The 25370-nt window shown below is 51.6% G+C and overlaps 1 long non-coding RNA gene across 1 annotated transcript in view; it reads left to right on the forward strand.

Moving 5' to 3' along the window:
- LOC140386028 (uncharacterized) overlaps nt 1-13169 on the forward strand; it is a 41923-nt gene extending 28754 nt beyond the window's left edge. The window contains exons 2-3 of the long non-coding RNA XR_011933541.1: nt 6466-6636; nt 12387-13169. This is a non-coding gene — a long non-coding RNA (uncharacterized lncRNA). The remainder of the gene's footprint in view (nt 1-6465; nt 6637-12386) is intronic.
- The last annotated feature ends 12201 nt before the right edge of the window (nt 13170-25370 follow it).

A 25370-nucleotide genomic window follows, 5' to 3' on the forward strand; every position in this document is an offset into this window, starting at 1 on the left:
CCCCCCCCCCCCCCCTCCATTCCATGGAGCAGCCCGGGGGCCATCGGGCACTAGCTAGGGAGGAGGAGGTGATCGGCCCGTGCCGGTGACTCCCACAGGGGAGGCGCCGGAACACCAAAATACCTCAGGCTCCCCCCCCCAATCCTGTCCCTGGTGCACCTGGTGGGCAGCAGGCAGAACAGGGCAGCACCACGCAACCTGGGACACCCGAGCAGCAGCCCCAGAGGACAGCCGCCAACAGGGATCCAGGTCGCAGGGCAGGAATCACAGCAGGCCACCTCCACTCCTGCTGTACCATCTGGGGAACCACCAAGACGTAGCATCCGGGCTTGTACGGCTAGAAAGTTAGACACTGGTTAGGTTGGCATGGGTGCTGGGCACAGTTTACTTCTTGGGGCTAGTGCACAAATCTGTAAATATTTGTGTACTTTAAACACCTGTTAACACTGTTACAACCTGCCTCGGCGCTTTGTCAGATGGGTGTGAGGGATGGGCTGGTCTGGCCCCCAGAGAGGGGGCGGGGGATGGGGGGGGAATGGGTGGACGTTGTGGGTGGCCTGGACTCTCTCCCCCACCCCCCAACCATCCCCAGCACCGTCACCCCAGGGATCTAATGGGACCGTGCGATGGAATGGCCAGCTCGCACACAGGGATCACCCAGGTGGATGGTAGGAAGTGCTGCCGTGGGTAGGAGTCAGCCGTCAGCCGTTGTCATACGATGTGGAGCACCAGAGCTCATCGCAGAGCTGGTTGTCATTATCCTCCATCCCATGGACCAGATCCAGTGTTACTGCCAACCCAGGGCCCACACCCTGTCGTGCGGCAGGTATGTGTCACGGAGGGGGTTGCAGGCAGGGGAATGGCCGGAGGCAGGGGGGTGAATATGGGGTGCGGTGTCCGTGCCCCTGACCAGCCTGGCCCCCCCTAGTCGGTGAACCTGAAGGCGATCAGAGCATCCCGTGCGCATTGACCCGGGCTCACACAACTCGTACGGCCTCCCATGCCAGCCTGGCGCAATGTCCTACCCATCCTCGCCCTCCCCTGCATCCTCCTTGTCAGAGGATACCTGGCCATCATCCTCCTCCTCCATCACGTCACCCCTCTGCTGTGCAATGTTGTGGAGGACACAGCAGGCCGCCACGATGCTGCCGGCCCTCTCAACATCATACTGGAGGGGCCCTCCAGAGCGGTCCAGCACCTAAACCGTGTGTTCAGGATGCTGAAGCACCGCTCGATCAGGTCCCTGATCGCTGGTCTCTACGTCGGTCTGTGTCCTCCGGATAGGCATTATCAGCCACGACCGCAGCGGATAACCCGTCACCCAGGACCCAACCCCCCCCCCCCCCATTGCGTAGTCGTTCAGGGCGATCGTCACCTTGACGGTAACCGGGAGTGGGTGGGCTCCCCAATTCCCCGCAGAGCATAGTGTGCCATGATCTGGCAAATATATCGCACTGTCTCCCTGCTCAGCCGGAGTCTTCAAAGCGATGCCCAGTCCAGCAGGTCCTCAAATGACAGGCGGTGCCGGTACACACGAGGCCTCAAGCGGCACCTCCTCCTCCTCCGGTTGTTGGGCGGCCAGCTCTCCATCCTCGGCAACTGCCTCCTGTTCCTCTGGGGCATGCTCCGCTCCTGTACCCTCCGCTGCTGCAGCTTCCTCCTCTTCGAATGGCGCTAGCTCGTACAGCCTCAGGATGTCCCCCAGGGCTGCGGCGACTAGCAGGAAGGCCACCATTGCTGGTTGTATTCCAATATCCTTGTCTGCAGGGGGTGAAAGGCCGACATGGTAGCATGATGCGTACCCCTGTGCCCAACCAGGTCCACTGGGCTACACAGTGGCCCCGGTTGGCACTGCGGGCCCTGCCCCCTCATATCCCCTTCATCCCCGCACCGTGGGGACTCTGGCCATGGCACCCATTCCTGCTGCCAGGGGTACCATCGGCTGGTGCGGCCCTTGCCAGCTGTATGCTCTGTGGCCCCCATCCGCCGCCCCCTGAGGGGCAACAGTGGGCATTGCCCTGGGTGGACCACCTGATGTCCCGCCGGTGGGTGGCGGTTATGTGGGGGGTATGGCGGAGGCTGGGGTGCATGGGAGGGTGCGCCCATATGGCCGGTGTCACTCTGCAGAACCAAGGCTAAGGTAGATAGCCAGTGGGGTGCGCTGGAAGATGGCTGCCTTGCAGGCCACAGTAACGGTGGTCCCTGCCTGGACACCGCCTCAGTCCCGTTGGGGGTAACCGTGGCCACACACCCCCACACCCACCCTAGCCAGTCCAGCCAGTGTCTAGCCCGACAGCCCACAGTTGTGCCTCTCTGTGTCCTACCTTCTCTCTCTCCCTATCAGCCACTTTTTTAAACCCAACTCTTTTTTTTACTGTTAAGGGCCAATTTTAGCATGGCCAATTCACCTACCCTGCACATCTTTGGGTTGTGGGGGTGAGACCCACGTGGATATGGTTCCCTCCCTCATCAGCCACGACGCCAGTTTCACGATTATTAAAAGCACAAGTGAACCGCTCCGTTGGGAATTCAGCCCCTTGGAGGTGGAGAATCGTGGAGGCCCCGGAGAATACTGCAATTTCGGCATCGGAACCGATTCTCCGCCCAATCGCATTTCCCGATTTCTGTGTCGGCCGACGGAGAATCCCGCCCACAATGTTTTGGCCTCAACTATTTTTTGTGGTTGTGAATTCCATAGACCGCCACTCTCTGGGTGATGAAGGTTCTCCTCATTCAGCCCTAAATGGTATACTTTGCATCCTCAGATTGTGACCCCTGGTTCTGGACTCCACCACCATCGGAAACATCCTTCCTGCATCCACTCCATTTATTCCTGTTAGAATGTTAAAGGTTTCTATGAGATGCCCCCTTATTCTTCAAAATACTAGTGAATATAATCCTTTTTAAAATAAATTTAAGAGTACCCAATTCATTTTTTCTTCCAATTAAGGGGCAATTTAGCGTGGCCATTCCACCTATCCTGCACATCTTTTGGGCTGTGGGGACGAAACCCATGCAAACACGGGGAGAATGTGTAAACTCCACACGGACAGTGACCCAAAGCCGGGATCGAACCTGGGACATCGGCGCCGTGAGGCAGCAGTGCTAACCACTGCGCTACCATGTTGCCCCTCATGAATATAATCCTAAACGACACACTAGAATCTGAACTGGCTCAATCTCTCCTCATGTCAGTCCTGCCATCCCAGGGTTCAGTCTGGTAAACCTTTGTTGCATTCCCTCCATAGCAAGAACATCCTTCCTCAGGTAAGGAGACCAAAACTGCACACAATATTCCAGATGTGGCCTCACCAAGGGCCTGTATAATTGCAAGACGACATCCCTGCTCTTGTACTCAAATCCTCTCGCTATGAGGGCCAGCATACCATTTCCTTTCTTCCCCGCCTGCTGTACCTGCATGCTTACCTTCAGTGACTGGTGTACAAGGACACCCAGGTCTCGTTGCACATCCCCCTCTCTCAATCTATATCCATTCAGATAATAGTCTGCCTTCCTGTTTTTGTTACCAAAGTGAATAACCTCACATTTATCCACATTATATCTCATCTGCTCACTCACTCAACTTGTCCAAATCACACTGAAGGATCTCTGCAACCTCCTCACAGCTCACCCTTCCACCCAGCTTTCTGTCATCTGTAAATTTGGAGATATTACATTTAGTTCCCTCATCTAAATCATTAATATACATTGGATTGGATTCTCTGGTCCCCCAGCTGTGTATTTCTCGGCCGCGTGCTGTTCGCAGGTGGTGGGATTCTATCTTCCCGTTTTTTGTCAATGGGATTTCCCATTGTAACCACGCCATGCCACCGGGAATTGCAGCAACCAGAGAATTCTAGCCATTGAGAATAGATGGGGTCCTAGCACTGATCCCTGCAATATACCACTAGTCACTGTCTGCCACTTGGAAAAATAGCTGTTTATTCCTACTCTTTGTTCCCTGTCTGCCAACCAGTTTTCTATCCATCTCAATACACTACCCCCAATCCCATGAGCTTTATTTTTACACACTACTCTCTTATGTAAGACCTTGTTGAAAGCCGTCTGAAAGTTTAATGTCCTAATGAAATGTCCTGAAGTAATGGTCTGCAATAATCAGAAAGACAGGAAGAAATCTGCAGAATATATGCGAACACATATGGTAAACAATTTTTCAATAAATAATACCGGGTTTAAAGTTGTTCATTTGAATCCAGTATTTTCTGTTCCTTTATTTATGGCTTTCTTTTACTCGTTCAACCTTTTTTCTTTCCCCTCAATGTGATTACTTTAACAGGCACATTGGAGGTGAAGTTGCACAAAAGGGGACCAAGTTAAGGGGTCAAACACCTGCGTCCAAATATTGCATCAGAAACACATTTTATTTTTTTAATTTAGAGTGCCCAATTCATTTTTTCCAATTAAGGGGCAATTTAGCGTGGCCAATCCACCTACCCTACACATCTTTTGGGTTGTGGGGACGAAACCCACGCAAATACAGGGAGAATGTGGAAACTAAACATGGACAGAGACCCAGAGCCGGGATCGAACCTGGGAACTCGGCGCCGTGAGGCAGCAGTGCTAACCACTGCGCCACCGTGCTGCTCTTCACATTTAATGCCAAATTGGATCTGACTCTGTGGAGACAACTCTGAAATCTGCTAAAACAGGGGTTAAACAATGGGGAGCGATTCAGTGGACAAAAGTTAGTCCACTTTTGGGCATGTTTGGCGAAGTGTTTCTCAACGGCTGCATTGGCAAGATCGCGGCCTGTATTCAACAGAATTTAGTGCCAAAAATGAGCCCCCATGTGAATCTCGCAATTCCTGGCTCCCACACGTTCTGTTTCACCCGACTCGCGTCTCAGCTGCTTGCCGCTAAAAGCGAGCTGCTTTTTTTCAAAGTTAATGTGCTCAATACTTTTTTTCCAATTAAGAGGCAATTTACTATGGCCAATCGACCTACCCTGCACATCTTTAGGTTATGGGGTGAGGCTCACACAGACCTGGGGAAAATGTGCAAACTTCACACGCACAATGACCCGGGGCCTGGATCGAACCCAGGTCCTCTGCGCCGTGAGGCAGCCATGCTAAGGAGCTGCTTTTAAACACTGACTCATCCCCCACTCCCAGTCAACACACAAGGAAGGCAGCGCACAGATTTGCTCCTCGCTTTGGCGATGCCAACCTGACCAGGTTTCTTGATGCCATTGATGAGAGGCAGGCACTCTGTTCCCCTGAGGGGGGTCGGAGAACCAGCAGCAAGGTTAGCAATGCTGCTCGGGAGGTAGTGGCAGCTGGCAGCTTCAGTGAGTGCGAGCAGTATGATCAGGAGGACCGCCATCCAATGTCGGAAAAAGACAAACAACCTACAATGAGCTGTAAGGGTGAGTTACCAACTCTCTCCTGACATCAGTTTTGCATACAATCTCTCAAATTGCCAAACCCCCTTCCTCCTCCACCCCCCACCCCCCCCCCCCAACACACAATTGACTGGCTGACACCTCGCACCCTCCCCACTTCCGATTTTCTAGCTTGTTCCTCTGAACCCCGGCACTCACCAGCACAACCCCTTCATGTCTAGGTATGGTGTCCTGCTGTTGACTCTCCTGACCCATCAAGTGTGCAGCTCACAATGTCATCACTTTGTCCACGCAGAAGAAGATAGCCCATAATAAGAGGGAAAGGGCGAAGATGAGGGGAGACTCCCAGAGATCCGAGTCCTCACATGCGACGAGGAACGGACCCTGGAGATCGCCCGAGGAGAGCAGTCACTGACAGCAAAGTTGGCCTGCACCAGAGAAGTAAAATCCACTGTCCCTTCATCCTGAAGTAAGTTGCTGATGTCCCACAAAACTAACCTTTCCCTTTCATTGACCATATGTCCATTGTCTCATGGGATCACCATCTGATGAGGACGGGCCATCCAGAGTCATGCCCTCCCCCTCGCCACCAAGAGACCACCTCGGAGGAGACAACCGATGATGCGTAACAGCTGTCACCCGTACCTTCCACCAGAGACATACACCTTGGGGGGCAACATTAGCAGACAGACGGGCGGCACATGGCAGAGTGGTTAGCACTGCTGCCTATGATGCTGCGGAACCCCGTTCGAATCCCAGCCCTGAGTCACTGTCCATGTGGAGTTTGCACATTCTCTCCGTGTCTGTGTGGGTTTCACCCCCACAACCCAAAGATGCGCAGGTTAGGTGGATTGGCCACACTAAATTGCCCCTTCATTGGAAAAAATAATAATTGTGTACTCCAAATTTATTTTAAAAACATTAGCAGACAGGCTTCTGGGGCACAATCTGGTGAGCATCACACAGTTGTTGATATGTACCACATCAAAGTGCTGTTAATTTCCTGTTCAGCACTTCAAAATTACTCAAACGTGAATGAGCTTGATTGGAATGCACTTAACTCTCTCTGATGTGGTTGATGTTTGTAAACATTGTGGTTACAGCACTTAGAGTGAAGAAGATGAATGAAGCGAGGCTAACAGCTGTTTTGTGGAAACTATCAATCACAGCCCACCACAAGAAATGAATAAATGGCTTGGAGCTACAGTATCTGAGGGGTTTAAACACAGGTCACAGCTGTTCTCTTTCCAGGAATAGACATGCGGTGCTTCCAGGTGAGTGTTACAATTGTAATTTGTTTCACTGCCACTGTCTGGACTGCTTTCTAGCTTCCAGACAGGGGTCTCTTTTCTGGAAGAGTCTGTGGGAGGGAAGTCCTTTATTTAGGGGGTGCCTGTGGGGGTTGATTTGTGGTGCGGGGGGGGGGGGGGGGGGCAGGGGGGGGCAGGGGTGTGGCCGGCTGCAGGACTTCACTATCGGGTGGCCGCTCAAAATGGTGGCCCGATATCGGGATTCCCTCATATTCCTCGCCATGCATAAATTTGCATGGCGAGAGATGCTGAGCTGGATTCTCCGATCTCCGACGCCGAAGTCGCGTTTGGCAATCGGCCGGTGAATCCCCATTTGCGACGACATCGGGAGCAGTGCCGCTTTCGTGATGCTCTGCCCCCTCCAAAGCGGCGTACGGTAGGAGTACGCCGCACGCCGTATGGACGGCCTCAGGACGTTATCTGAGGCCCTCCCCCGGATGCTTCACCCCCGACCGGCCAAGTTCCCGGCGGCATGGGTCTCTCATGCTATTATTTGTCAGGAACCCGGCATGGGGGCTGCAGACTCAGTCCAGCACCGCCACAGTTGGGGGAGAGCCGATCCGCGGGCAAGGCGCACTTTGGCATCGGCTGGGGGCACTGGTGGGGGGGTGGTCTGTGGGTGGCGAGACTGGCCAAAGGGGGGCAAAATTTGGCAGGCTGGGTCCACGTGCAGTCGCTGCCATGTTGCACGGCGCGGCCGCTGCAGGCCGCCGGCGTGCACATGCGTAGCCATGGACCCGGCAATTCTCCAGCCCTATCGGCAGCTCGAGCCGGGTGTTCTACACTGCCTGCCTGCTAGCCCTCCACCAGACAGAGAATCGGTGGCCGTTTTGCGCTGACTTTTCGGTCGTAAAAGGCCACTGTTCCCACGCCTGCTTCAGGACACAGCCTGAAAATCGGAGAATCCAGAATTATTTTGTGTAGCAATTGTGGGTCTCACCCCCATAACCCAAAGATGTGCAGGATAGGAGGATTGGCAATGCTAAATTGCCCCTTAATTATAACGAAAAGAATTGGGTTCTCTAAATTTTTTTTTAAAAGGATGTGCTTATTTTTGAAGTGGAATTGCAATTGTAATGTATTGCAACAATCTGGACAAGCGAAGTCTCACAAACAGCAATGTTATAATCTGTTATAGTGCTGTTGGTTGAGGGAGTACCCAATTGTTTTTTTTTCCAATTAAGGGGCAATTTAGCGTGGCCAATTCACCTCCCCTGCACATCTTTGGGCTGTGGGGCTGAAATCCAGGCAGACACGAGGAGAATGTACACGGACAGTGACCCGGAGCCGGGATTGAACCCGGGTCTTCAGGGCTGTGAGGCAGCAGTGCTAACCACTGCGTCACCGTGCCACCCTGGGTGAGGGACAGATATTGATGCGGTTTAGAACTCCCAGCCGTTCTTCTCCAAAAATAATGCAGTCAGATCTTCTTATATGTTCACTTGAGGCAGGGCCTAGATTCATCCAAACAACAGCTGCACTGACAGTGCAAAATCATGATGCTGCCACTGAGATGTGGCTGGCATCCAATAGTGACTAAAACAGCATCTATGTCAACATTTAAGAATAGGGACAGTTGGCTTCCGGTGACGGCGGGCAGGAGGCGGCCGCACAATGGAGGGCTCCCGTTCGGGAATGTCATTTTCGGGGCTTTAAGCCCGGTCCCAGCGTCCACAGAGGCGGCAAAAGCAGGGAGGAGGCACAGCGTCGGCAGAGTGAAGGCACAGTGAAGGCCGCGATGCTAGTAAAACTATTGGGGGAGGGGGAGGATCCCTGCCGATATGAACTGGATCGGGCTCATCGGTCGTGGAGGCCTGTACCAAAGGCGAGTGAGCCGCCAAGGGCAGTGACTCTGTGCTTCCGTAGGTACAGGGTGAAGGAGAAGGTCCTGAGCTGGGCCAAGCAGAAGCGGGTGGTGCAGTGGGCTGGAGCTGGTATATGTGTATACCAGGACTTTACGGTGGAGCTGGCGAGGAGGCGGGCTGCCTTCAACCGGGTGAAGAGAGCACTGTACATTCGCAAGGTGCAGTGCGGCATTGTATATCCAGCGAAGCTGAGGATGACTTACAAGCTCAGGGACTTTTATTTTGGAACGGCGGAAGCAGCGGAGGAGTTTGCGAAGGCAGAAGGACTGGGTCAGAACTGACAAATTGATGGGGGAGTGGACTCTATAGGTCAATGGTGACCATGGGCGGTCCCGGACTCCTTTTTCTTTTTCTCCTTAGTTTTTTTGTTGCCACCGTGGGAGGGTTTGTTTTATTGGTTGCATATATTGACAGGTGGGCCGTTGTTTGGGGTGGTGGGAGGATGGGATCGTTGGTATTGTTAAGGGGATTGATTTTGTATTTGTTACCGTTTACTGTTTGTGGGTGGGGTGTAAATTTTTAAGGAAAATGTGAAAATGGAGAATAAAAACATTTTTAAAAAAACATTTAAGAATAGGTCAGGTAGTTGGTTGAGGGAAAGAAGGATAAAGAAGCATGAGAACAAAGTGGACACGTGGCATTTTGATTTGATTTGATGTACTGTCACGTGTACCGAGGTACAGTGAAAAGTATTGTTCTGTGTACAGTCCAAACAGATCGTTCCATACATGAGAAAAACACAATGTACATACATAGACACAGTCATCGTGTGAAACATATGGGATGCAGTACTACTCAGTAGAAAAGATGTGTGGAGAGATCAGTTCAGTCCATAAGAGGGTCATTCAGGAGTCTGGTAACAGCGGGGAAGAAGCTGTTTTTGAACCTGTTAGTGCGTACTCTCAGACTTTTGTATCTCCTGCCCAATGGAAGAAGTTGGAAGAGAGAATAACCCGGGTGGGAGGGATCTTTGATTATTCTGCCTGCTTTTCCAAAGCAGCGGGAGGTGTAGACAGAGTCAATGGATGGGAGGGGGGTTCGCATATGGACTGGGTGTTCACGACTCTGTAGTCTCTTACAGTCTTAGGCCGAGCAGTTGCCATACCAGGCTGTGATGCAGCCAGATAGGATGCTTTCTATGGTGCATCTGTAAAAGTTGGTCAGAGTCAATGTGGACATGCTGAATTTCCTTAGTTTCCTGAGGAAGTATAGGCGCTGTTGTGCTTTCTTGGTCATAGCATTGACATGGGTGCACCAGGACAGATTGTTGGTGATGTGCACACCTAGGAATTTGAAACTGTTAACCATCTCCACCTTGGCACCATTGATGCAGATAGGGGTGTGTATGATACTTGGCATTAGGACCCTACCTCAATCCAGGCCCACCCCCTGTACTATCTCCGTAACTCTGCAACTCCACCTAACCTCTAGACACTAAAGGGCAATTTAGCATGACCAATCCTCCTAACGCTCGCATCTTTGGTGTGTGGACGAAACCGGAGCACCCGGAGGAAATCCACACGGACATGGGGAGAATGTGCAAACTCCACACAGTCACCCAAGGCTGGAATCAAACAATGTTCTAGTGTTGCAATTTCTATGCAGTTCTATTCTCATGGCAAAAGTAGATTAAAGTCGACATTCTGCAAATTGTTGACATACTTCTAGCTAAAGAAAATATCATCAGTATTTTAGAAGCATTGATATTGGGTAAGGTGGGGTTACGGGGATAGGGTGGAAGTGTGGGGATAGGGTGGAGGTGTGGGCTTGGGTGGGGTGCTCTTTCCAGGGGTCGGTGCAGACTCAATGGGCCGAATGGCACTGGCACTGTAAATTCTATAATTCGATGATATGTGCAATTCCACAGCAAACAAGTATTTAAGGTTATCCTTCCTCTGAAATACGTTTTTGCAAGTGGGGTAAAGAAAAAAATATAATCAATAGTTTGAGAAATGAGAACACCTCATATTGTTATTATTTGAAATGATTAAAGTGACAGTTTTAAGATGGTTAAAGAGTTAAAAGTACATGAACAATGACCATGCATGCTGCAACACATGGAATAGTACAATATACACAGGTGAAAGAGAAAGGACAAGGATTCCAAAGTGAATGAACAAGGAAAGGGGAGGGGGAACTAACTCTACCGGATCTTAGACCATTGTTTCTTTTTAAGGTCAGCTCTGGAGCAACAAAAGAAAGGGGAATGGAAAATGTCAAAGTGTCAGGTTAAACAGATTAAAATGTAATTAAACATGCATACACAGTGTTATCTGTAAAAGGAGGAATTACAATAAAAGGTAGCCCATCCTTAAATGTACTTTTGGATTGCCTGAAAAGAGGCAGGCTGGCTGAGACCGAAACTGAAAACATTGTGGAATGAGCTTGTCGAAATCCAGAAATCTTTGTTACATGGAATTATTAATTAATAGGAAGTACCAGGATACAGTCTCACGCCTCAGTCAGCATTGGTCATGAACCAGCTCTCTCAGAAGGGTGACTTGCCCTACGACCAAAGAACCTCCACTCATTGACCATGAACAACTGATTGGTCATTGCTATGCCACATCAGAGATTGAAACAAAGAGCTAGCTGGTCACAGGATCAGTCATCTCACTAACCCGTTAACGCTCCACATAGGGCAGCTCAGTAGCACAGTGATTCGCACAGTTGCTTCACAGCTCCACGGTCCCAGGTTCGATTCCCGGCTTGGGTCACTGTCTGTGCGGAGTCTGCACATCCTCCCCGTGTGTGCGTGGGTTTCCTCCGGGTGTTCCAGTTTCCTCCCACAGTCCAAAGATGTGCAGGTTAGGTGGAATGGCCATGCTAAATTGCCCTTCGTGTCCAAAAAGGTCAAGTTGGTTGCAGGATGGGGTGGAGATGTGGGCTGAAGTGGGGTGCTCTTCGGCAGCACGGTGGTGCAGTGGTTAGCACTGGGACTACGGCACTGTGGACCCAGGTTCAAATCACACTGTCCGTGTGGAGTTTGCACCTTCTCCCCGTGTCTGCGTGGGTTTCACCCCCACAACCCAAAGACGTGCTGGCTAGGTGGAATGGGCACGCTAAATTGCCCCTTAATTGGAAAAGAAAATAATTGGGTACTCTAAATTGCAAAAAAGAAAAGTGGGGTGCTCTTTCCATGGCCAGTGCAGCCCCGATGGCTGAATGGCCTCCTTCAGCACAGTAAATTCTATGATTCTTTGCAGTCACACAGTGGAAGGAATGCGATTGCGAAGAATGTTTTGAGAGGTTTCCTGACAACAGGTGAATGAAAGAAGGTGCATTCTGGTTTCAGCGGACGGGTTTCCAGCAGATCCTCAGTGGATGGAGCTGAGAATGTGCTGAGGAATGGGCACAGCCACATCATTGACCATGAGCAACTGATTGGTCATTACTATGCCACATCAGAGATTGAAGCACAGGGCTAGTTTGGGTCAGTCATCTCATTGACACCTTATCACTCCACATAGGGCTCCTGTGTCAGATTTCTGATATGCCATCTTGGCCACCTCAATGGGTGCAAGTAGGACAGGAAACGTCGTGGAGCCTTACATTTCCCAGAGGTTTCATATTCAGAGCGTTAACTATTCTTGTCTTCGGGCAGCACGGTGGCGCAGTGAGTTAGCCCTGATGCCTCATGGCGCCGAGGTCCCAGGTTCGATCCCAGCTCTGGGTCACTGTCCGTGTGGAGTTTGCACATTCTCCTCGTGTTTGCGTGGGTTTCGCCCCCACAACCCAAAGACGTGCAGGGTAGGTGGATTGGCCATGCTAAATTGCCCCTTAATTGAAAAATAAAATGAATTGGGTACTCTAAATTTTTTTTTTTAAACCATTCTTGTCTTTATTCAGGGGCAGAAGCGTCCTCGACGGCCTGAGCAGCTGGAGTGCATGAGGTCACAGGCAGAAGGGAATGTGACTGGCTGCACATCCTTGGACTTTCCTGAGAGCAGGTTCCCGAATGACCAGCTGATGTTCATCCTCCCCGTCAGTGCCCAAGGGCCCCAGCCTGACTCCTGGAGAAGATGGTGCACCTGGAAAGAGGTCAAGATGCCTTGTTCCCATGTCACCTATGTCTTGATAGTGCCCACCAGCATGTGTGGCCAAGCGCAAATACGCAAGACCTGCTGCACCAAGTCTCCATGGTTGTCTCCAACCTTCTCCTGGTGGCCTTGAGGACCTTGCTTGTCAGAGCCATGACGTCAGACTGAACATAATTGATTCTTCCATCGTTCGCTCTAGTCTGCTCAGTGAGTCTCGAACCACTGCCTGATGTTCTGTTGCTAATCGTATCTCCAGCATTATGTCAGCGGCGACTCCCAGAGCCTCATCATCTGACTCAGACTGAGCTTGGCTGGCTTGTCTCCCGCAGCCCTCCAAGCCGGAAACCTGCGCTGTCCCTGCCTCCAACTGATGCTGCGATGTATCAGTGACGTGTTCTCCAGAAAGTGGGCCCGAGCCTAATCTAGAACTATGCCCCACTGAGGTGTGTCGCTGCGCTGATGGAGGGTGTGGGTGAATGCTGTGATGGTTCTTCCAGAGCTTTCTCTTTGGACATGATATAGCGGCTTGGACTTGTACTCGTCTACCTTGTGGGCTTTGATCTGTTGGTGCCTAGAAAATAGAGAAATAAAATTTCAGTCAATGAACAGGAGTTACATAAGACTGGTGTGATTGTCAGGATTTTATTAAATGATGGAGCTGTGATCCGTTCTACATTGCTGGGGGGGACAATCTCCCCTCCCCAACAGGCGTGATGCTGGTCCACCACAGGCAGCTCAGTTGCAGCCTCCTCAAATTCAGTGAGGGCAATGATCTTTGCCGGCCCTCCCCCGGTCTGCGGTCTTTTGGGTCATTTGTGTGTCAGCTTGGCCTGTATGAAGATGAAAGAAAAGGAATTGATCAGAGGTGATGGTATGCAGATGTTAGGTAAGATGCATGTCCCCTGTCTATGGTGTATCCTCGCTGGGACGGCCAGAGAATGGAGTGTGAGCAACATGATAGATGGGATGGTGGTGATGTGGAAGTCCCAATGAGAGAATGAATATTGATCTGTGTACCCCCCAATAGATGTGTGAGATCCCTGAAGAGAGTAGCCATTTGAGTACATGATTTTTTAAAATTAATTTACGTGATGTGGGCGTCACTGGTTAGGCCAGCATTTATTGCCCATCCCTAGTTGCCCTTCAAAATGTAATGGTGAGTTGTCTTTTTGAACTGCTGCAGCCTTCAGGTGTCGGTACACCCACTGTGCTGTTAGGGAGGGAGTTCCAGGATGTTGCCCCAGTGATAGTGAAAGAACGTCGATATATTTCCAAGTCAGGGTGACTTGGAGGGGAACCTCCAGGTAGTGGGGTTCCCAGGTATCTGCTGCTCTTGTCCTTCTAGATGGTAGTGGTCATGGGTTTGGAAGGTGCTTTCTGAGGAACTTTGGTGCATTTGCAGTGCATTTGTAGATAGTACACGCGGCTGCCACAGTTCGTCGGTGGTGGAGGGTTTGAATGTTTGTGGAACGGGGAGCAATCAAGAGTGCGGCTTTTTCCTGGATGGTGTCGAGCCTCTTGAGTGTTGTTGGAGCTGCACTCAGCCAGGCAAGTGCAGAGTATTCCATTACACTCCTCACTTGTGCCTTGCAGATGGTGGACAGGCTTTGGGGGGGTCAGGAGGTGAGTTACTCGCCATAGGATCCGTAGCCTTTAACCTGCCCTGGTAGCCACAATATTAATATGGCTAATCCAGTTCAGTTCCTGATCAATGGTAACTCCCAGGATGTTGACTGTGGGGGATTCAGCGATGGTAATGCCATTGAATGTCAAGGGACGGTGGTTAGATTTTCTCTTGTAGGAGATGGTCATTGTCTGGCACTTGTGTGGCACAAATGTAACTTGCCACTTGTCAGCCCAAGCCTGGATATTGTCCAGGTATTGCTGCATTTGGACATGGACTGCTTAATTATTCATGGGCAGCACGGTAGCACAGTGGTTAGCACAGTTGCTTCACAGCTCCAGGTCCCAGGTTCGATTCCCAGCTTGGGTCACGGTCTATGTGGAGTCTACACATTCTCCCTGTGTTTGTGTGAGTTTCCTCTGGGTTCTCCGGTTTCTCCCCACAGCCCAAAGATTTTTTTTTTAAATTATTTTATTGGCATTTCCCACATTTATCAACAGTTATATACATTTTTTGCCACGTTAATTTATTGTATTATTTATTTTATTTTTTAATTAGACAGGGCAGCACGGTGGCGCAGTTGGTTAGCCCTGTTGCCTCACGGCGCCGAGGTCCCAGGTTCGATCCCAGCTCTGGGTCACTGTCCGTGTGGAGTTTGCACATTCTCCCTGTATTTGTGTGGGTTTCGCTCCACAACCCAAAAAAAATGTGCAGGGTAGGTGGATTGGCCACGCAAAATTGTCCCTTAATTGGAACAAATGAATTGGGCACTCTAAATTTAAAAAAAATATTTTTTTTTTTAATTAGACTACCCAATTATTTTTTTTCCAATTAAGGGGCAATTTAGCGTGGCCAATCCACCCACCCTGCACATCTTTGGGTTGTGGAGGTGAATCCCATGCAGACATGGGGAGAATGTGCAAACTCCAGAGACAGTGACCCAGGGTCGGGATTCGAACCAGGTTCCTCAGCGCCATTAGGCAGCAGTGCTAATCACTGTGCCACGTGCCGCCCCCAATTTATTGTATTAAACAGAAAGGTTTATCCTGTCCTTCCCTTAATTTACTTTCTGTACATTTTGCCGCCCTCTGGCTCGGCCTGTGGTCCCTTCCGCCCCCCCCCCCCCCACCCCTCGCTGCCCCCCCTCCCCCCGTGTGTCCTCCCCCTTTCCCTCCACCCCTCTCTTTTCTTCCCCCTCCCGTCGATTTTGGCTGGGTTTGCCTTGTAATCAGGGACGGGAGGTTGCCTCCCCTCCTCCCACGTTGGTCCCTTTTTGTGATTTTCCAGCCTTTCCTTTTTTTTCTCCTCCCCCCTCCCTCCCCCCATGTTGTGCATTTCTTTGGTTCCCCCTCTATCTTTGTTTTCCCCTTGACCTTCCTCTTTTTCTTCCTATCTCTCCCGTTTTCCTATCTTACTCCTCGTTGCTGGCCTCGAGCAGGTTTTGGAACAGGCTGACGAACTGCCCCCATGCGTCTAGGAAGCCTTCCTCCGACCCTCGGATGGCGTACTTAATCTTCTCCAGGTGGAGAAATTCCGAAAGGTCAGCGAGCCAGTCTGCAGCCGAGGGTGGTGCTGCCAATCGCCAGCCGAGCAGGAGTCTCCGGCATGCGATTAGGGAAGCGAAAGCAAGAGCATTGGCCCTCTTCCCCATGTGTAGCGCTGGCTGCTCCAATACCCCAAAGATTGCCACAATTGAGCATGGCTTCACCCTCAGCCCCCATAACCTTAGACATTGCCTTGGAGAAGGCTGTCCAAAACCCAGCAAGTTTGGGACAGGCCCATAACATCTGGGTGTTGTTGGTCGGCCCCTCTGGCACCACTCAATTTGTCCTCCACCTCTGCGAAGAACCTGCTCATTCGGGTTCTCCACAGTCCAAAGATGTGCAGATTAAGTGGATTGGCCATGATAAATTGCCCTTAGTGTCCAAAACAAAAGGTTAGGTGGGGTTAAGAGGATAGGGTGGAGGCATGGGCTTAAGGGGCGTGCTCTTTCCAAGAGCCGGTGCAGACCCGATGGGCCGAATGGCCTCCTTCTGCACTGTATTCTATGATAAACTATGATTATCTGAGGAGTTACGAATGGTGCTAAACATTGTGCAGTCATCTGCAAACATCCCCATTTCTGACCTTATGATGGAAGGGAGGTCATTAGTGAAGTAGCTGAAGATGGTTAAGCCTGGGGCACTACCCTGAGGAACTCCTGCAGTGATGTCCTGGAGCTGAGATGATTGATCCAACCACCACAACCATCTTCCTTTGTGCCAGGTATGACTCCAATCAGCGGAGAGTTTTACCCCAGCTTCCCATTGACTCCAATTTAGCTAGGGCTCCTTGATGCCATACTCAGCCTTCAACCACTTCTTGATATCATGTGAGGTGAATTGTATTGGCTGAAGACTGACATCTGTGATGCTGAAGACCTCCGGAGGAGACCGAGATGGATCATCCACTCGGCACTTCTGGCTGCAGATTATTGCGAATGCCTCAGCTTTGTCTTTTACTCATTTGTGCAGGGCTCTCCATCATTGAGGATGGGGATATTTGTGGAGTCTCCTCCTCCAGTGAATTGTTTAACTGTCCACCAGCATTCACAGCTAGGATGTGGCAGGACTGCAGAGCTTGGATCTGATGCATTTGTTGTGAAATCACTTAGCTTTTTCTATTACTTGCTCTGAACCACTGAGACATTGAAGTCCCCCACCCAGAGCATATTCTGTGCCCTTGCCACCAAAATGGTGTTCAACATGGAGGAGTACTGATTCATCAGCTGATCGTGGCCGGTACGTGATAATCAGGAGGAGGTTATCTTGCCCATGTTTAACGTGAAGCCATGGGGCCCAGAGTCAATGTTGAGGACTCCCAGGGTAACTCCCTCCCGACTGTATACCACTGTGCTGCCATCTCTGCTGGGTCTGTCCTGCCGGTGATACAGGATATACCAGGAATGGTGACAGTGATGTCTGGGACATTGTCTGTAAGATATGATTCTGTGAGTATGACCATGTTAGGCTGCTTAACTGGTCTGTGAGACAGGGCACCATGGTGGCACAGTGGTTAGCACTGCTGCCTCACGGCGCCGAAGTCCCAGGTTCGATCACGGCTCTGGGTCACTGTCCGTGTGGAGTTTGCACATTCTCCTCATGTCTGCATGGATCTCACCCCCACAAAACCCAAAGACGTGCAGCGTAGGTGGATTGGCCACGCTAAATTGTCCCTGAATTGGAAAAATTAATTTCTAAAAAATAAATTAAAATGGTTCCCAGACCTTGAAAGTTGCCGGCCAACAGTGGTGGATGAATCAATCCCTGACCCGCTAGCTGTGCGGTGAAATAGAAGGGAATCCCCCCCGGATATATATGGAAAAAGGAGAGGATAGCGGCCGGATTGCAGTGGATCCTTTGGAGCAGCGGCAAGGAAGGGAAGCTCGAAGCAAGATGGCGTCGGAAGGTGGCCGTTTGGTATGGGGCCCGGACAAACAAGAGTTCCTGCGGCGCTGTGTGGAAGAGCTGAAGAAGGAGGTGTTGGCCCCGATGCTACAGGCGATTGAAGGGCTAAAGGAGGCGCAGAGGACCCAGGAGCTGGAGCTTCGGGTCGTGAAGGCAAAGGCTGCTGAAAATGAAGATGAAATACAGGGCCTGGTGGTGAAGACAGAGACGCACGAGGCACAGCACAAAAGGTGTGTGGAGAGGTTGGAAGACCTGGAGAATAATTCGAGGAGGAAGAATTGAAGAGTCCTGGGTCTTCCCGAAGGCGCAGAGGGGGCGGACGTCGGGGCATATGTGAGCACGATGCTTCACTCGCTAATGGGATCGGAGGCCCTGACTGGCCCTTTGGAGGTGGAGGGAGCTTATCGAGTTCTGGCGCGAAGACCAAAGGCTGGAGAAATACCTCGAGCCACAGTGGTGAGGTTCCACCGCTACAATGACAGAGAGATGGTCCTAAGATGGGCAAAGAAAACTCGGAGCTGTAGGTGGGAAAACGCGGTGATCCGCATATACCAGGTTTGGAGTGCGGAGGTGGCGAGAAGGAGGGCAAGTTTCAAAGATGGGCAAAGAAAACTCGGAGCTGTAGGTGGGAAAACGCGGTGATCCGCATATACCAGGTTTGGAGTGCGGAGGTGGCGAGAAGGAGGGCAAGTTTCAATCGGGCTAAGGCGGTGCTTCACAAAAAGAAGGATAAATTTGGAATGTTGCAACCGGCGAGATTGTGGGTCACACACCAAGGGAAGCACCACTACTTTGAGACGGCAGAAGAGGCGTGGACATTCATTGTGGACGAGAAGCTGGAATAGTCTGGCGAGAGAAAGAGCTTCTGGGATAAAGTGGTGGGGTGATTATGTGGGGCGAGGAAGGGGAAGGGAAGGGGGGGATGATTTTTCAATTTGTTAATTTTTCAATTCTATAACTTTTCTCTCTTCCCCTCGTTGGGGGGGGGGGGGTGAGGAAGGAGAAGGGAACTGCGCCATTAGGGGCGGGGCCGAGTGGGAAACGCGGGAGTTGCTCCTGCGCTATGGTAATTATGGCGGGAACAGGGACGCAGGAAGGAGGGGGCCTCGCACAGTGAGGGGCCGAGGGCAAACGGGGAAGCCGAGGTCAGCCAGAGTTCGCTGACTTCTGGGAGCAACATGGGGGGTGTAATTACGCTTGAGGGGGGTCTAGCGGGGGGGGGGAGGGAGTTAACTGGGTTGCTGCTGCTAAGGGGAAGGGGGAGCTGTTATGGGGCGGGGTGGTCGAGACGGGAGGGCACCGTCGGTGGGATATACGGGTACGTGGGAACCGGGTAAGGAGCTGGGTTAAAAAAAGGGATGGCTAGTCGACAAGTGGGGGGGGGGTAAAGAGCCCCCCAACCCGGCTGATCACGTGGAACGTGATGGCAGATTGCAAGGGGAGGCGGGGGTTCTGGTGAACGTATACGCCCCGAACTGGGATGATGCAAACCTCATGAGGCGTATGTTGGGGAGTATCCCGGACCTGGAGGCGGGAAAGTTGGTAATGGGGGGAGACTTCAATACGGTGCTTGATCCAGGGCTGGACCGGTCGAGGTCCAGGACCGGGAGGAGGTCGGCAGCGGCCAGGGTGCTTAAGGACTTCATGGAGCAGATGGGAGGAGTAGACCCCTGGAGATTTATTAGGCCTAGGAGTAAGGAGTTCTCATTTTTCTCCCATGTTCACAAGGTATATTCACGGATAGACTTTTTTGTCCTGGGAAGGGCACTGATCCCGAAGGTGACAGGGACGGAGTATACGGCCATAGCCATCTCGGACCACGCTCCACATTGGGTAGATCAGGTGGTAGGAGAGGAAAAAGAACAGCACCCACTCTGGAGAATGGATATGGGCTTATTGGCGGATGAGGGGGTATGTTTAAGGGTGAGGGGGTGCATCGAAAGGTACTTGGAGCTTAATGACAACGGAGAGGTTCAGGTGGGAGTGGTCTGGGAGGCATTGAAGGCGGTGGTCAGAGGGGAACTGATATCCATAAGGGCACATAAAGGGAAGCATGAGAGTAAAGAAAGGGAGCGATTGTTGAGAGAATTTCTGAGGGTGGACAGGCAATATGCAGAGGCACCGGAGGAGGGACTGTACAGGGAAAGACAAAGGTTACATGTGAAATTTGACCTGCTGACCACGGGTAAGGCAGAGGCACAGTGGAGGAGGGCACAGGGTGTACAGTATGAGTATGGAGAGAAGGCGAGCCGGCTACTGGCCCAACAATTGAGGAAGAGGGGAGCGAAGAGGGAGATAGGTGGGGTGAGAGATGAGGAGGGAGAGATGGAACGGGGAGCGGAGAGAGTGAACGGGGTGTTCAAGGCATTCTATGAGAGGTTGTATAAGGCTCAGCCCCCGGAAGGGAAGGAGGGAATGATGCATTTCCTGGATCAGCTGGAATTCCCGAAGGTGGAGGAGCAGGAGAGGGCGGGACTGGGAGCACAGATTGAGGTGGAGGAGGTGATAAAGGGGATTGGGAGCATGCAGGCGGGGAAGGCCTCGGGACCGGATGGGTTCCCGGTGGAATTTTATAGGAAATATATGGACCTACTGGCCCCGCTTTTGACGAGAACCTTTAATGAGGCCAGGGAAAGGGGGAAGCTGCCCCCGACTCTGTCGGAGGCGACGATATCGTTACTTTTGAAGAAGGCAAAAGACCCGCTGCGGTGTGGGTCCTACAGGCCCATATCCCTTTTGAACGTAGATGCTAAGCTCCTGGCCAAGGTGATGGCGATGAGGATAGAGGATTGTGTCCCAGGGGTAGTCCACGAGGATCAAACTGGGTTCGTTAAGGGGAGACAGCTGAACACGAACATACGGAGGCTGCTAGGGGTGATGATGATGCCCCCACCAGAGGGGGAGGCGGAGATAGTGGTGGCGATGGACGCCGAGAAAGCATTCGACAGAGTGGAGTGGGACTACCTGTGGGAAGTGTTGAGGAGATTTGGTTTTGGAGAAGGGTTTATTGGATGGGTACAGCTGCTACATAGGGTCCCGGTGGCAAGTGTGGTCACGAACAGGCAGAGGTCTGACTACTTCCGTCTTTATAGAGGGATGAGGCAGGGGTGCCCCCTGTCTCCGTTCTGTTTGCATTGGCAATTGAGCCCCTGGCCATAGCATTGAGGGGCTCCAGGAAGTGGAGGGGAGTACTCAGGGGAGGAGAAGAACACCGGGTATCATTGTCTGCAGATGATTTATTGCTGTATGTTACGGACCCAGTGGAGGGGATGCCTGAGATAATGCAGACACTCAGGGAGTTTGGGGAATTCTCGGGGTACAAATTGAATATGGGGACGAGTGAGTTGTTCGTGGTGCATCCGGGGGAGCAGAGTAGGGGAATAGATGATTTACCGCTGAGGAAGGTAACAAGAGATTTCCGGTACTTAGGGATTCAGATAGCCAGGAGTTGGGGAACCTTACACCTGCTTAATTTAACAAGATTGGTGGAACAGATGGAGGAGGATTTTAAGAGATGGGACATGGTGCCCCTGTCACTGGTGGGTAGGGTGCAGGCGGTCAAAATGGTAGTCCTCCCGAGATTCCTTTTTGTGTTTCAGTGCCTCCCGGTGATGGTCACGAAGGCCTTTTTCAAGAAAATCGAGAAAAGTGTCATGAGTTTTGTGTGGGCTGGGAAGACCCCGAGAATGAGGAGGGGGTTTTTGCAGCGTAGCAGGGATAGGGGGGGACTGGCACTACCGAGCTTAAGTGAGTACTATTGGGCCGCCAATATCTCAATGGTGTGTAAGTGGATGGGAGAAGGGGAGGGAGCGGCGTGGAAGAGATTGGAGATGGCGTCCTGTAAAGGAACCAGCCTACAAGCACTGGCGACGGCGCCGTTGCCGTTCTCCCCGAAGAAATACACCACAAGTCCAGTGGTGGTGGCAACACTGAAAATTTGGGGGCAGTGGAGACGGCATAGGGGAATGAGGGGAGCCTCGGTGCGGTCCCCGATAAGAAATAATCATATGTTTGTCCCGGGGAGAATAGATGGGGGATTTAGAGCATGGTAGAGAGCTGGGATTGTGCAACTGAGGGATCTGTTCTTAGACGGGACGTTTGCGAGCCTGGGAGCGCTGACGGAAAAATATGGGTTGCCCCAAGGGAATGCATTTCGGTACATGCAACTGAGGGCTTTTGCGAGGCAACAGGGGAGGGAATTCCCGCAGCTCCCGACGCAGGAGATTCAGGATAGAGTGATTTCGGGGACATGGGTGGGGGATGGTAGGGTGTTGGATATATACAGGGAATTGAGAGACGAGGGGGAGATCATGGTGGATGAGCTGAAGGGAAAATGGGAAGAAGAACTGGGGGAAGAGATCAAAGAGGGGTTGTGGGCAGATGCCCTACGTAGGGTAAACTCTTCGTCCTCGTGCGCCAGGCTTAGCCTGATACAATTCAAGGTTTTGCATAGGGCGCATATGACCAGAGCAAGACTCAGTAAATTTTTCGGAATAGAGGATAGGTGTGGGAGATGCTCGAGGAGCCCAGCAAACCACACCCACATGTTTTGGTCATGCCCGGCATTGCAGGGGTTCTGGGTGGCGTTGGCGAATGTGCTTTCGAAGGTGGTGGGGGTCCGGGTCGAGCCAGGCTGGGGGTTGGCTATATTTGGGGTCGCAGAAGAGCCGGGAGTGCAGGAGGCGAGAGAGGCTGATGTTTTGGCCTTTGCGTCTCTAGTAGGCCGGCGAAGGATATTGCTTATGTGGAAGGAAGCCAAACCCCTGGGCGTGGAGACCTGGATAAACGACATGGCAGGGTTTATAAAACTAGAACGGATAAAGTTTGCACTAAGGGGTTCAGCTCAAGGGTTCACCAGGCGGTGACGACCGTTCATTAACTACCTCGCAGAACGATAAAAGAAATGGGAAGGTAACAGCAGCAACCCAGGGGGGGGGGGGCTCGGGTGGGTCTTCAGGGGTGTTTTTGTATAGATATTTGTACTTGGTTATGTATATTGGATTGCTTGATTTTATTATTTGGGAGAGCTATTATTTTTGTTATGGCAGTTGCCATTTAGTTTATATATTATTTATTTATTTGTTAAAAACGGTCACTGTTATTTATATTGTTTTATTGTTGTAAAAAGGGAAAAACCTTTGTACTGTTTTGTTTGGCCGAAAAATTTGAATAAAATATATTTTAAAAAAAAATAAAGGTCATTTCAAAAATCACCAAACCAGCCCTGTTAGTTGGAAAAGGTAAGAGCAGGTCAAATTAGCAAAATGCAATTCGGACTGACATCAGAACATTTTCTTCAAGCACACAGAAGCCAACAAATAAAATGGAACTTCTGGGTCAAATATAGGGTGCGGAATTCTCCTCCCCCCCCCCCCCCCCAGGCCGGGGGGGAAGAATCACTGGGGCGCCGTGCGTGTCCCGCCACGCTGCCCCGACGCCCGCACGCGATTCTCCCACCCCCCCCAAAGCAGCGCGGCGAGAATCACGGCTGGCTGCTGGGAGGATCGCCACTTGCCGTTTGCAACGGGCGAGCGGCGATTCTCCGGCCCTGATGGGCCGAGCGGCCTGCCCAATACGACGGTTCCCGCCCGCGCCGGGGGGTTCCTGCACTGGGGGGGGGGGGGGGGCCTCAGATGGGGTCTGGCCCGCGATTGGTGCCGACCGATCGGCAGGCCTGCCTCTCTGAAGGAGGACATCCTTTCCTCCGCCGCCCCGCAAGATCCATCCGACGTCTTCTTGCAGGGCAGCTTCGGGGAGGATGGCAACCGCGCATGTGCGGCGCCGGCCGCGTCATTTACGCGCCGCCGCTTTTACGCGGCGCCAAGTCCCGGCGCGCGTAAATGACGCGACTGCGCTCCTAGCCCCCTGGGGGCGGGAGAATAGGGGGCTGGGAGTGGGCTCCGACGCCGGGGTGAAACACTCCGGTTTTCACTCATGTGTCGGCACTCACGATGGGTGAATTGCGCCCAGGAGGTGAAGAAAGCTAGAATATTTTAAGAATCTAATGGATATTATGAGAGGGCAAGAGATACTGCAGGATCTTAGTGCAAAGATAAGTTAAAGTGGTCGGAATGTTCTTGATAATCCATATTTGCGAGGGCAGCACGGTGGTGCAATGGTTAACACTGCTGTCTCATGGCGCCGAGGTCCCAGGTTCGATCCTGGCTCTGGGTCACTGTCTGTGTGGAGTTTGCACATTCTCCCGTGTTTGCGTGGGTTTCACCCCCACAATCCAAAGATGAGCAGGGTAGGTGGATTGGCCACACTAAATTGCCCCTTAATTGGAAAAAATGAATTGGGTATTTTTTTAAAAGATAATCCATATTTACCTTGTAAACTTGTGAATGTGCATAAGGTAATGTAAGACATTTTAAAAGCTTGTCAGGCCGATATTCCTGTCTCCTATCCACGCTCCACCTGCAATGATAGGAATCTACCTGCATTTCTATGTTAGGGATGCATAAGTCGACACTCCCTCAACACAGTCCCATCTCCTGACAAAGCCTAGTGCCTGGAAGCAAGACAGGTCTGGAACAGCAAGACCACCTGTCTGGCCGATGTCCAAAAACGGCAGCCTGACAGCATCTAGCCCAGATATATGTCCCCGGATTAGCAGAACCAGTTCTTCTGGTCTTTGCTGCCTGCCCGTCTCTGATCCTCTGATCATATAGAAACTGAGGACAAGGTCGATGACCTACATCACCTCCCCACCCCCAGACACAGTGGGTGGGGAATTTACAGCTGGTGAAGCCCTGTGCTCGGCAACATTTTTTAAAAGATGGTAAACATGTCACAAGGTGAGCAAACAAGGAACTTTCTACTGTATGCAAATTAGCCAACACAATTCAGTCTGTGCCTTTTCTTTGGTTTGTGTCCTGACTGTGATCCCCTCAACAATACTCACTTGGCAGCATGTGGCAGAGTGGTTAGCATTGCTGCCTATGGCGCTGAGGACCCGGGTTCAAATCCCAGCCCCGGGTCATTGTTTGTGTGGAGTTTCCACATTCTCCCTGTGTCTGCGTGGTTTCATCCCCACAACCCGAAGATGTGCAGGTTAGGTGGATTGGCCACGCTAAATTGCCCCTTAATTGGAAACAAAAATAATTGGGTCCTGTGGACGTCTGTGTAGAGGTATTACGGCACCTGGTAATACTGGAACACCATTGGTAGATATTGTATGTTTCCTATTGGTCAAGCGGTATGGTAGCTCCACCCTGCAAGACAGGGTATACGAGCCCGTGCCGCCCCAGCAGCCTTCATTCTGTACCTGAGCTGCTGGGGGAAACATCTGGCTTATTAAAGCCTTCAGTTGGACTACAACCTCGCTTTAGTGGTCATTGATCGTGCATCAATTTAATAAGCTAGATTTAAAAGGATGGAGCTACGAATCAAGCCAGAGTGTCTGCAACTCAGCCCCCACGCGGCGAACTCAGCGGCAATCTTCAAGCACTGGCTGGCGTATTTTAAAGGATATCTCGGAACGGTCGAAAACACACCCACGGGAGAACAGAAAATGCAAGTCCTGCACTCTAGAGTGAGCACGGATATTTACACCCTCATCGAGGACGCGGAAGACTTCGATGCAGCAACAGAGCTGCTAAAAGGACATTATATTCGTTCGGTAAACCAGGTCTACGCCCGACATCTGCGAGCAACGAGGCGACATATCCCTGGGAAATCGCTGGAAGAATTCTACCATGCGCTCCTGGTGTTGGGGAGAAAC

The sequence above is a fragment of the Scyliorhinus torazame genome, chromosome 11 (assembly GCF_047496885.1).
Source record: "Scyliorhinus torazame isolate Kashiwa2021f chromosome 11, sScyTor2.1, whole genome shotgun sequence".
Classification (NCBI taxonomy): Eukaryota; Metazoa; Chordata; class Chondrichthyes; order Carcharhiniformes; family Scyliorhinidae; genus Scyliorhinus; species Scyliorhinus torazame.